Raw genomic sequence first — 13994 nt, 5'->3', positions numbered from 1 at the left:
TTTTGCACAGCATATGTGAGTTTCTTGCATCGGTGGCTTTTGTCACAAGAGTACTTGGTTATTGAAGCTGTCAAATGAGCCTACCTGCAGTGATTTGAATGCTTGATTAAAACTTGATTTGATTCCTCTAGCTGAGCTGAATATTCAGCAAAGAGTCCAAAACACCCCAGTGGACTGAGATGAGGGGAAATGGGAAGGGAGAAGCAGGGAATGAGGGTAGGAGCAGAAAGCAGCTGCTAAAACATTCAGCAACCACCTAGAACTTCAATTCAAATTCAGTGTCATTTCCAAGCTAAAAACCATCTTTCGCAAAATTCTCAGCTTACACTATGTGTTGTGGGTGGCTATGAAGAATGCTGCCTTTTAAAGAGTTGGCAGTGGAGGTTTGACAGAGGAGGATATAGAAAGCAAGTTGGTTTTGCATGCAAACCTCGTGTTGATGAGGTCTCTGTAACACAGCTACCATGGAGAGGACTAAGTAAGTGTTTAAGATACCAACTTTGAGGTGGGGTGCTGCCCTAGACTGCCTGATTTGGGGAAACACATGCATGATTCCCTTTTCTCCACAAGCTGAAGAAGAAGAAGTCAGAGGCTGTGGAAAAAAGAGTGGGAAAGGAACTAAAAATGTTATGAGTGTTAGAAGAAAACTTCCTGCTCTTTAGCACAATATCCTTGAATATATAACCCAGTCTGGAAAGAAATTTAGTTGGTACTCAGGTATCAACTGTCTGGGAAGCAGCAAGTTTCTTAAGTACTGAGGAACAGTTTGGGCCTCAGCCTGTGGCGGGATGGGTGTGAGGACTCTGGCAAGCTCTAGTGAGCTGTTCTAACAGCAGGATGAACAATCCCAAAGCCCACAGAGCAGATATCAATGAGCTCCTGTGTGAAATTTCACCCATGGTTTATTATGTGCTTGCAGCTGTCTGTCTTTTTCACCCTACTGCAGTCTCTCCAGATGTTTTCCTGGGGCTCACAGTGCAGCACCAAAGGAAAACACCACTAGAAGATCACACAGCTGTATTTGAATAAACCACTTTTGGGGGGTGGTGGATAGCAATGAAATCTTATGACATGGTTAGTAGTGAGCCTGGAGCATAATGGCCAAGCCATTGCGCTGTCAGCTCTTCAGGGGTCCTGGGAGCAATCCTGGTAATTGGTTGTGCTTTGTCAGGTCTGTTACAGAGTCCAACCTAACTTGGTCTGCCTTCTTTGCATGAACTGGAAAATCTCAGTCAGCAGCACCAAGGAGCTCTGGTTTCCTTGGGAACTTCACACTAAATCTTATTTACAACATGGGATGGATGCTTGGAGCAGCAGGGTAGGGAGAGCATGTTATCAAACCGCCCAGCACCTTGTATCTTGAAGTTGCCAGCACTTGGGAGTGCATCACTGAGCGCTGATGGCAGGGACAAGCCAAAAAGCTATTTTCTTAACTCCTGCTGTTCCCCTCCTGCATACCCCTGCATGTCCATCATGTGGTGAAGTTAGCAGATGGGCTGCCCTCAAGGTGACACATGCTTACCTGCAGGGAAGAGAAGCTCTTCTACCAAGTCCCTGGTGAAAGTGCTGCTGCTGGCAAGGAGGCAGCTCTGTCATTTGGCAGCAGGCCTCAGAGAGAAGATTATTTTGTCCTTGTTCTTAGTCCTGTTTGCCAGGTTCCCTTCTGATTGCCAGGCTGGTAATGCATGGGGGAGATAACCCTGGTTCAGTGAGCAGCAATTCACTCTGTCATCAAACAGAAAATACTTGGGCAGAATTAAGACAGCCATGTGCTAAGCTAATTTGGTATCAGGCTTGTGGGTGTGGTTCTTTGGTACAAGTATTTTTTTGTTTGTTTTTCTGCAGAGAGAACTGAAATCTTCCATCAGAATGTCTGTCCCTTACAGGCCTGTTCACAAGTTTTGTGGTCCCACGCTCTTTACCTCCAAACTAAGCTGCTGCCTCTCGTCTCTCTCCAACAGGCTTCTCAACAGCAGTGGTTTTGTTCCCTTTTCCCCAGCACTCCCATCACCAACTCTGCAGACTGGGAGACTTATTTGTGCTTTCATTCTTTGTGGCTTGCTGAGTTTCCAGGACACTTCAGGTAGTCCTACCAGTCCAGTCCCATCCCTCCCAATCCCTGACCTCACCCAAAAGAAATGTATACATCATGGCTTCAGAGTGATGTTCCTTTCTGAAATATGGCTGCTTTCTCTGTTGAAAAACAGGATATATCTTTCCTATTTTGATTTATGTCTTCTAATTTTTCCCACCTTCCTAGCTGTTGCTAATGGCTTTGACTGTGTCTGAGTGTGACTCCTAATCCCAGAGAGCATAACTGGTTGAGATCCAGGTCACGAATAACACTTGCGTTCACAGGATCTTGTCTAAACAACCTTCAGTGCAGATTCCTGCCATATTGCTTAGTATGCAAGAAAGTGTATTACTGTGCCCTGCACAAGTATTAAGACTTCATTATATCTGGGAACCAAGATGTGTGTGGACTTCACTCAGTAATATAGCTACAAAGGATCTCTTAACCCACTTTACCATGCAGGGATTCCTACACCACATACTTGCAAGCATTGCATACCCCAAACTTTTTTATTTTCCTGTGACAGACAGACCTCATGTCTCTGTTACTTCTTGAATTACTTTCTTGTCTATCTTCTGTAGCAAATATAACAGGTGATGCACACACTTCTGGGTATATCCACCTAAAGCATTTGTAGTCTCTGGCCAGAGTATCTAGTTGTGAAATCACTGGATTCATTATTTGGTGTAAGGGCCATGAGAAGAATTTACCATGATACTAATGTGTTTGGGATTTACTAAACAATAAGTGCAGAAGAAAACACACCTTCTTGTTTATTGGCCATCTTAAGTGAGCTTCCGAAAGCAATGTTTTCTCCAGTGTTTCAATTTAAGATATGAGTTAGCTGGGTTGATGTTATAAAGAAGTCACTCTTCCCTCACCCTCTGGTGTACGTATAAAGCAGTAAATGAAGGGATAAAACTGGACATGGAGGAATGTGAAGTGATTATGATGGCTGCATGGGGCATGATAGACAGCAGCAGGGTTCAACAACAAGAGAGGTTTATAGCATCACAGCTGCTGGCTGCATCTTTCCAGCACCCACACCTGGGTGGAAATCTCTCTGTGCGCTCTAAAGTCTTGCTGTTGCTGAACTTCAGGAAGGCATCATGTTCACAAACGCTTTATTTATATGCACATACCAGGCATATAGAGGAGATGAAATTGCTAATTAGGTGTGGCTGTGTCAAAGCAGATCTTGCTTCTGTACTTCTTCATGCTTTGGCAGCCTAGTAGTGGGGTTTGCTTTGTTGCTGCTGTGTTTTTCTGTAGCCATTTGTTGCTGAGTTGTGATTTCCATGTGTCTGTTGCAGAAGAATCCTCAGATGTACAAGGGCCAGGATTTTCACTCAAAAATGTCACATAGGAGACAGTAACCCAAGCACAGAGCAAGGGTCCTAGGCAGTCACAATTCTCCTTGTTATAATCTGCTCTGGCCAATAATTTTCTATTTTGGCACAAAAACAAATACAGAAAACCAGCCATATTCCTTTTATAAGGCATTGGCTCTATTTGGCATGTTTTAATATGCAGCGATAACGGTGACCACTCAGAGCTGTGCTGGCTGGCCTCTACAGTGTGCTATTCTGTTCCGCTGCAGCAGACACTGAGATAGTTTTAATGCTGTCCATTTGGTTATCGTCTGCCTAAAACATCCCAGACCATTGGAGTTCTTAGCATAGAAAAATCAGGCATTTTCATCTTTGTGAAAAATAGCTTGCTTTCTCCTTTAGTAACTTGCTGCTGTCTGCTCTCCCATGCAGCTCTGCTTACTTGCTGGCACTGTTCAGCTCATCCAGGGTGACATTGTCCTATTGTTTTGACAATGACCTTAATCTACTTGTGCAGTTCAAAGTAAAGGCTGTGTGGCCAGAGATGGAAATGCATGGGCTTAGGCAGCTTATAATGAAATACAGAGTCTTTTACTTCAGCTGCTTTGAAGCCACTGCAAATCAGTTGTTGGATTTGGTGTGTCTTCGGGGATGTGAGATGAATTTAGTGGCTTCTAGCTGGTTGTAGTGAATCAGGTGTTCACCTCATGAAATGCTCCAATATAATCAAGCTTTGTGGGTGGCAGGCTTAGCAGGTGTGCCAGTGGCTATGTCAAACTGGATGTACCTTTCTCTACCGACAGGGATTTTGATAAACCAAGTTGGAGGCAATTTAACAGACAAATCACTGAGTAGGAGCTTCCTACCATGGTTGCCTGTACTGTATGTGTTGTAGACACACAGGATAGTAAGACTTTGAGTAAATGGCACTGCAGAGCTGAGTCAGGTGGTAGGATCAATAATTTCCTTTTAGCTAGTGTCTCTTAGGGCTGCTGAGGTGGGGGAACTGCCTCGGTACAATGTTAGCATTGTGAAAAATCAAAGTCTGGGTTATCAATCTGGTGCCTTTCAACAGCAATAGATTCAAAGTAGCTGCACAGAAGATAGCAAGTTGCTGAAGACAAAGCAAACTATTTCTGATGAATTTGAAAATGCTTGATTTGTCCTTGCTAAGGAATGGGAACATGTCATCTGGCTGAAGCGCCTTCCCAGAAAAACTTGTCCCCCCTGGGAGCACTGGCAGGGGGGAAGTGGCTGCAAACCCTCCCTTCATGGCACATACCATCAGGAATGTCTGCTGTGAGGATGAGACTGGAGCAAGGCACATTGCTTATGTTACATGGATTTTTAGATCAGTAGTGGCTCTAAAATGTAGCCAGTTGCATTATACTTTGGAACATGCCTTTGTTGAGATCCTAGGACTCTGGCTTCTTAAATGGAAGTAGCTGTGCGCCAAGTATTAACACCAGAAAACTCTTGTCACAGGCAGCAGATGCACAGTATTTCGCCCTTGCCTGGCAAATTTGCTTCCTTAATGCCAGAAGTCAGAAACAGCACCACATTCCTTTCCTTTTGCCTTTTTGGGCTTGAATTCTTTGGGCTGTATGAACTAATATGTTGCTCAGCGTCTGTTTCCAGAAGTCATACATTTACCTTGATTTACATTGTTTAATCAGTGAGGATGTGGTGAATGCATATACTGTGAAGAGGACAATCGTTATTGCAGTCACTTTTCTGACTGCAAGCCTCAGCTTTCAAGGCAATTAAAAGATAAGCTCACAGGTGTGTAAACCTGCCTCCTGCTTGTTACAGTGATAGTGTTTGCTTAAGCTATTTTCTGTTATTCTCTGCTGCCATCAAAGCATTTCCTGCTAGTAATTCCTGCTAGTCACCAGAAACTTAGCTATATAAATTCCCTTCCTTCTCCTTCCATTGATGGGAGTCTAAGCCAAATCAAGAGGGATATTCAAGTTCTGTCTGTGGATTAATGAGAGCTGAGCATCCTGTGGTGGAAGCAGTTCCCGTGTTACAGGAAAAATACTAAAAATAAGGAGTTGTTTATCTACTATGGAGCTTTTCAGTGTCAGTGCAGCAGTAGAGGGCAGAGCCTAGTCATATGGGAGATAGCATCAGTATGTGTTGGATGAAATATAAATGCAACTTTAGCAAGGTGAAAAGGTAAGCTGTTGCTGAACTGTCTTCAGTCAGTGTTCTTCATGGATCTAGACTAATGACAAAGCAATGAACAATAAAATGTGTGTTGACCTAATGAATAAGAAATGTTGCTGAGATACAGGGGACTGACTCCATTCCTATCTTTCTCACTGCTCTGGTGAGTAATCTTCCCTTATTTGTGCTTCAGTGCCTTTATCTGTCAGATGGCAATAATGATAATCTCCATTTTAATGCTTGTTGGGCTATACCAGTGAAGACCATACATAGGATCTGGACATAAACATTTTTTTATTTTCTTCACCACAGGCCAGGAGTGAGAGAAGGGAAGACACAGTTGCTACCTGAAAGATGAACATCAGGGACTTTAAATGTCTTCTGAAGTATTTTAGAGCTGCCCTGTCCATGATGCTTTTTTGAGGACTTGAGGTCAGATAATATACCAATTTGTATTATGCCACTGTCATATTTTCCCAGAAGATTTCAGTGCTTTGTAAGCAACTGTCATTGTGATTTTAGGCCCCCAGTCAGTCGCATCTGATGGCCTTTTCTTGTGTTTTGAATCACTTTATTCTCATCAAGTGGAAAAGGAGAGTCTGTGATGAAACGTTCTCTCTCTTCCGTTTTTCATGGTCACTGTGTCTGGTCTTTTACAGATGCTTCAGGAGTGGAAATGACTGAAAAATCCTGTGATATTTGTATGCTCTTCTCCTCTACAACTCTCTCTGATCTATGGTGGTATTACTTCTCTGCTATTTATAGGTCATACTTTTGCAGAGCTATCAGTGCACAATACTTCTAACTTTGTCAGTTTGTACTTTATATACATCTCAGGTCAACTAAAGTACATCCATTTGTAATGTGATTGATAGTCCTTTGGGCCTGGCCCCTCATCCTACATTCTGGGTGTTCAGCTTTTCCACCATGTATCTTCTTTTTTAACATAACTGTGTAAATAGCCTGTGCCTGTGTGGCCATACTTAAACTCTCTATGTCCCTTCTGTGACAAGCCACTTATAATTTGTAACCACTTTTCCATGAATTTTTGTAAAAAGTCTCTGTATACTTTTCCCCTACTACCTAGGTCTGCCAAAGTATGTCTTGTTGTCTGTCAGGTGACTTACTCTCAGTAAAAATCTATTCCTTGTTTAATGTTTGGAATGCAGTCCGAGACATAGTAGGTCCATATTCTGTCTCTCAGGCAGCCTGCTGTCTTTTCACACTCTTCCTCCAAAACACTGTGATTTTTGTAGTGTTTCACCACCTGCCTTGCTCTCAATACACAGCCTGTTTGATTCTGTCACTGTGTCACACAGCGCTAACCTTCCTGTAGGTCATGGAATCAGAGAATAATTCATGTCGGAAGGGACATCTAGAGGTCATCTGGTCTGACCCCTTGTGTCAAACAGGGCCAGCTTTGAAGTTATATTGGGTTGGTTACTTGGAGCCTTTTTAAATCTTAAGTTTTGTCTTCATCTCCAAAGATGGGGATTCCCCATGTCTTGGAGCCCCTGTTCCAATGTTGGACAACCTCACAGTGATTCCTCCCTTCCCCCTCCCCCCACTATCTAGTGAGAATTTCCCTTATTACAAATTGTGGCCATTGCCTCTCCTCCCATTACTGTGCAGCTCTGGAGAGACTCTAGCTTCATCCTCTGTATACCTTCCCTTTAGGTAGTTGAAGCCAGCAATACCATCCCTTAACCCTCTGTTAAGACTGCTCAAGCCCAATTCTCAGCCTTTCATTTATCACATGCTTCAGCTTCTTAATCATCCTGGTGCCCCTCCATTAGTCTTACTCCAGTGTGTCAATGTCTGTTTTGTACTGGGGAGCCCTAAACTGGCCCCACTCCTGCAGACACAGTCTTGCAAGTGCTGAGTGGAGCAAGCTAATAGCTTCCATTGATCTTCTGGCTTCCTTTCTTTTAATACAGCCCAATACACAGCTGATCTTCACCCTTGAGGGCAAAGTGCTGATTTACTTTTAATTTGTTGGCCACCAGAACCCCAGGTCCTTCTTCTCACAAAGCCATTTTTCAGTGGTAAATTATATAGAACATAATAGGATGCCATTATATGTTTCTTGTCTTAACTGTATTTTGGGTTTTGAACTTTGTTTTCAAGAGATTAGTATTCTTCTCCCATGTTCCTTTTTTCAGTATGTTCTTTACATCTTCATTTTTAACCCAAGGCATAGTAAATATTTGTAATAGCCGGAACAGTTGTTATCCTCTTATAAATTATTTTAGAGTCTTTATTTTCCAGGCACTACTAATCATTCTGCAAAGCTCAGTATCAGGAAATGCCTAACTAATGCTTCTCAATATTTGGAGCCCAATGTGAGACAACTTACCAGGGCCTGTTTTTCAGAATATGTAAACGTGTTCTGAATATACAGCATTGAATCTTAGTGTCAGGGTTTATTGGAGTTTTTTTCCCCCCTTTTGTTATCACTGCAGAACAAATGGAACTAGAGGAGTGAGCGATATTTTGCTATAACTTGTGGTTCATTTCTGTGTTTATTTCCTAAATTCTAATCTGCTATTCCTGTGCAAGTCCCTTGAAATCTGTTAGCAAGAAGGAAAGAACCCAGCTGGAGTTTTGGGACTCCCACAGTGAATTTAAAGGATTTGGGGAGTAAGATACTCTTTCTTGCAAATTGAGGCTATTTGATTTGAAATTCCATGAAGAGCATCAGCAAGAGAATACCATGGTGCTGCTTTAGAACCAGCTTTTGGATGAGAAGGCTTTAAACAAACAGTTTTTGAAGGGTTTGGTCTGAACTCTTCTTTTGAAATAACTTTTCAGTACTCCAGTTCTCGGTTCAGTCTTTTTTTCTAGGGTGTCTCCCTGTGTTGCTTGTAGAGATGTAAAGCTTGGAAAACTCCAGGTATCACCATGCTGGGAGGAAGACTTGACAATGCAACTTTGTCTCTGAGTAGAAAACACTATTTTGCAGGCTTTCTTAGAGGATGTTGTTATTCTGCTTTACCACCGGTGTATTTACTGAACTGGAATGTATTTTCTAAGTGTCAAAACGATGACATGATGCTGTTCTTATGTTGAAGTGCCAGCTCTTCCTCTCCTGCCATCCCTTGCATCCTGACACTTTCCATGTCAAAACCCAAATGTCCGTCTTGTGTTGTGCTAATGATTATGGGTCCCATTTGACCAGAATGTGAAGGTCAAGTTGATTTCAAGTTGATATGTAAATATGGCAAAGGATGACAAAATTAAAATCTGTCATCCATACAGATGCCAAACTAGTGAAAATCAAAAAGGTAACCCAGTAGTCACTGTATCTATTTCACATGAGTAACAATAAATACTAGGCTGAAACAGCTTTTCATGGATGGCCTGAGCTTTCTTTTTTTTAAAAAAAAACAGCATTCCCTACCCTATGGATCAACTGCAAGAACAGAAATCACGGTCTGCAAAGACATGGTCGGTTCCTAGTCCTGAAGCAGTGGCAGGCTGAGGTGATCTGTCATCAGGAGAGTCACTCATAGCATGATACATTACACAAGCAGGGTTTTTGTGGCTGTATCCATGTTGCTAAATATGGGACACAGCTTATTTAGGGACTTGTTAGAACCCCCTTTTCTGGGTTAACTTAAGCTGACTTCTGTGTGCACTAAAACCTCAACCAAGTTTATCAGAGCTGTAGTGATGACAAATTATGGAAATTAAATTTGGCAGCCTAGAGACAGCTTTTTTAAAAAAGATGGCATGTTAACAGCCCTGTTCCACTAAGGGCTGTGTCCATAATGGATAGCCCCAAATTACTTTATTCCATTGCCCACCTACATAGGCAGAGTTATTAAAAGCCTTGTTTAGTCGTGCAATCAGAGTAGTAAGAACAGTCCGTTCTATTGAATATCTATTTGGGTTTATCAGATATAATTTAACAGCTTCGGTCTTCTGAATGTTAAGGCTTTTTTACAGGTTCATCAAAGATTTCCTAAACACAATAAATGCTGTCCTATTAAACTTGACTTCAGAGGTTCAACACGAAGAGAGGTGCCTCTTTTCCTAAGCAGTGGATGGCAGAAATGTCATTATTGAAGTTCACTGCTGGGTGGGAGAGCACTGGACCTCTGTCTCTTTTTGCCTGCAAAGAACAGAGGAAGTAAGGTGAAGCTAATAGGCAAAGACTGATTAAAATTTATTGCTGCTTGAAAGCAAAAGTGTGTCCCTAGCAAGGCATTGTCCTGAAATCCCATCGTGTGTCAGTGAAGAGAGCACAGAAGAGCGCACTGTCAACAAGAGGACCCTGAACCACAGTGTGTAGCTGCTTATTCTTTGTCCTAAACCAGACCAGTTCCATGTCTGTCCTCTTCAGTTCATGAGTGCAATGACCGTTTCTTCATGAAGCAGGTTTCGACATTTTTGCTAGTGGTATTTTATTACATGGTCCCTTGTTTTGCACACTGTGAGAGGCAGGAGTTGTCCTCCTCTTCTTCTAGCAGCACTTGTTAACAAACATGCTTGAAATGCTTTCATCCCTTAGAGCACTGTGTCTTCAACAGCTATTCCTGTGAGTGAGCTCTGCCATGCAAACACATAATCATCTCTTTCAAGAAGTCAGCCATTGCTCCAGGATATGTATTCCCAATCTGTATTATTAATTGTTGGTGTCTTCTGATACAATGGCTTGGTTGTTAACATGGAATTGAAACATAACTTTAAAATATCATCAGACACAATGTCCTCACGTAACTGAAAGGTAATAGTAAAGGAATAGTAATTCACAGCCAGAATAGGAAGGAACTGTAACCTGGCTTCTTCTCTACCAGTTCCTAATGACTAGTGAATGATTAAGGGGGATGTTGGAAATAAGGTGGTCATTCCATCATGCTTGGAAATCCACTAGATCCAGGTTATCTTGGGCAAAATGGGGAAAATAATTCAAAAAATGCCTAGCCTTTGTTCATGCTGTTACAGCTGTAGCTCTGTACTGCATCCAGTGCTGTGGGTCTGGTGCATGGGGGAGGGGCAGCCTTGGTTGCTATGGCTGTGTGATTATGATTGTGCAGTAGTTGCGGCGCTCACTGTGATGCCTGTCACTGTGACAGCTGTGCTGTGTATTGTGAGCCAGCACATTGTTGTGGGTAAAAACTCGGCCAAGCAGTCGGCTCCTGGATCCCATGGCAGGAGATGGCTGGGTTCCTACAGCCCTAGTACTTGATGGGAAGGTAAGAAAAACTTCACAGCAGCTTCCTGAAGAGAAACTGGTCAAAATAATGAGGGTGATGATTGCAAGAAGTTAGTTGATTTGAAAAAATTTTCAGACATACTTTCCAGCTAAAAGATGATCTACCCATAATGTTTACAAGGAGAACTACAGCACTTGGGTTTCTGTTGTGCTTGGTTAAAACCAAGCAAACTTGGGCATTAAAGCAAACTGGAAGGGGGTAGATTTATTAGGGTAAATGTAAACCCAGGATATCTTCAAATGAGAAACCTTACAGAATTAGTTTTCTGCGTTAGGAACAGGATGAAATTCTTAGTAATACTGACAGGTGCCAGCAGAGGGCATTTGGAAACTTGGCTTTTCTACTCATTTATCTTCCTACAGATTAGAGCCCCTGTGCAATTTCTGTGTGAGGCTGATGTCCTGCAGTGCTTCTGTGTTGGTACAGGCCTATGGTGAAGGCAAAACTTAGTTGCTTTTTAAATTTTTTTTTTTTTTAGTTAATGTACAGAATATCATCAATAAAATACGTATTTCTGAGTAGTTTTCAAGTTAGCAGAAGTATTGAGCCAGAAAGCTCTGGCTCCTTCTATCAGGAAGGAGTATTTGGGTATGAGGTGGATAAAAGGCCAGGAGAAAGGAAGTGAAGAAACAGCGTATTCTCTTTGTTTGTTTCCAGTGTTTCTTATGTGTAAATTAGCAATCTAAAGTGGAACCTGATTGCTTGATAAGAATTACCATATTTACATATTAATTATACCTCCTCTACTCTACTATCATTGGCACAAGGTTCTCTGTGGTGACCATTTTAGCCCAACACTGTCTTGAGTACCAAGAAAATTGCACATGTAGGCATAGTAAAAAAAGACCAAATAGCAACTTTGTATTCATAACAAAAATCTAGTAGCATTTCTGTTGATCAGGGTTTTTTTTATTTGCAGGGGGGTATGTGACATGGTGCAGTACAGAACAGGTCTCTCACCAGCAATACATTTGGCGAGAGCTGTTGTTAAAGCCCAGATCATTGAGTAAATGTGCAAAGGCATTAAAGCGTAAGAGCATTTAATAATAATGCTTTTCTGTTCTGGGGCTTTGGATCAAGTGATTCCTATCCACCAGCTTTGATTCAGGCTCTGGCGTCATCTTTCTTGAACAGGCTTTCACTGGACTTTTTAAAAGACAGTCTCAAGGCATCTAGTAAATGAGGACAGGATTGAACCTTGAGACTGGTTTGGCCCTTTCTGTTTCAGTTCTATAGATTGAGGTCTGAAGAGATGGAAACAGATCTAGCTTAGGTCTTAAACCCATATACACATAAGAAAATTTCACTGCATTTTGCATGAAGTCTTTAGAAAAGAATGTAGCAGAAGTGGCAGTAGGACTTAGATCTCTGAACTCTATATGCTCTGCTTTGTTCCACAGTCAGAAGTTAGCCTTTGTTAGTTTTCTTTGAAAGCCAGAGTATACTGCTAAAATGTGGGGTGTGCTTGTGAAACCAACTGAAGTGCATTTCTCACCTTTGCAATATGATATATGGCTCCAGCATTGTGAGTCTATTAAGGCTTTCAGCTTTTTTAGCTCTTTGGAAAAAGGTTAATGAAAATTAGGGGAAGATATTTTTTAAGCTGTGTAAAGATGCATTAAGTGGACCTGTTGGTGGTTCCTTTGTTTGCTATCATGCATGCTAAAATATCACAGATGTGAATTTTGATATAAGGGGTGGCTTTAGTGCATATGCTAAGCAACCACATTTGGAGATTAGGTCCTCTAAATCTCATTTGTGGTAAGATATGATTTATACTGCCAAATACGATTTATTAAGTATGTCTTGATAAAGTGGATGGAACAACATCTTTCTGGGATCCAAAAAGATACTGATTTACAATAGAAGTGTCAGTAGCAAAGACAGAGTAAAAAAAGAGGAGCTGAAGGGTACATTTATTGATATATATATTTAATATATACTTTACTTGCTGTAACATCTGCTAACAAAATCCACCTGACATGCCCTTATATTTTGTTGTATCCCTGTGGCAAAGCTTTCCTTTGGCCTTTTGAAAGCGCTAGCTTGTTAGTGAATGTTTGTACTGCAGTACCTGCCTACATGGCATTGTGCTTCCACATGCACATGTTATAAAAGAATTCATTGACTTCATCTGAAATAACTTGCAGAACCCCTAAACTTGATTATTAACATATATGTGGTTGGTTTCAAAGGTGCAAAAGGTTGCTTGCACCTTTTCAGCATAGATATCTATCAAGTGAACTCTTCCTTTGTGGAGACTTGTCATTGTGGCTGAAAAACAACTTGTTCCCTTCTTGCAAACATTCTTAAATAAGTTGAGAGAGGGGCTGTTGGGAGAGGGAAGGGAAAGCAGGGCTTCAGGTGGGCTCTCTGCTCTGAAAGGAGCACAGAAGAGGGGAGCAGTTTACTCAGACCTTGGACAAGTGGGTCCAGTGCTGTAGTTTTGCATCAGCATGATGGGAATGCAGTGGTTACCACTATGGAAAAGCTGTATGTCTAGGAAATGCAAAGCTGTTCAGTAGTGCATGCCCAAATCCAACGAAATTCTTGGCTCTGACTGCGTGGCTAGCAGCTTCTTTTGGTATGTGTCCTGGTTTCGGCTGGGATAGAGTTAATTTTCTTCCTAGCAGCAGGCATAGTGCTGTGTTTTGGATTTAGTAGGAGAAGAATGTTGATAACATGCTGATGTTTTTAGTTGTTGCTGAGTACTGCTTATTCTAGTCAAGGACTTTTTCAGCTTCCCATGCTCTGCCAGGCACACAAGAAACTGGGAGGGGGCACAGCCAGAATAGTTGATCCAAACTGACCAAAGGGCTATTCCATACCATATGACGTCATGCTCAGTATATAAACTGGGGGGGGGGGTTGGCCGGGGAGCAGCGATCGCTGCTCGGGAACTGTCTGGGTATCGGTCGGCGGGTGGTGAGCAATTGCATTGTGCATCACTTGCTTCGTGTATCATTATTATTATTATCATTATTATACTGTTACTATTAGCATTACTATTTTACTTTATTTCAATTATTAAACTGTTCTTATCTCAGCCCAGGAGTGTTTCTCACTCTTACTCCTCCGATTCTCTCCCCCATCCCATTGGGGTAGGGGGAGTGAGCGAGCGGCTGCGTGGTGCTTAGTTGCTGGCTGGGGCTAAACCACGACAGTCCTTTTTGGCGCGCAACGTGGGGCTTGAGATAACAA

The sequence above is a fragment of the Pelecanus crispus genome, chromosome 6 (genome assembly GCF_030463565.1).
Source record: "Pelecanus crispus isolate bPelCri1 chromosome 6, bPelCri1.pri, whole genome shotgun sequence".
Taxonomy (NCBI): domain Eukaryota; kingdom Metazoa; phylum Chordata; class Aves; order Pelecaniformes; family Pelecanidae; genus Pelecanus; species Pelecanus crispus.
This window is presented reverse-complemented; position numbering follows the sequence as displayed.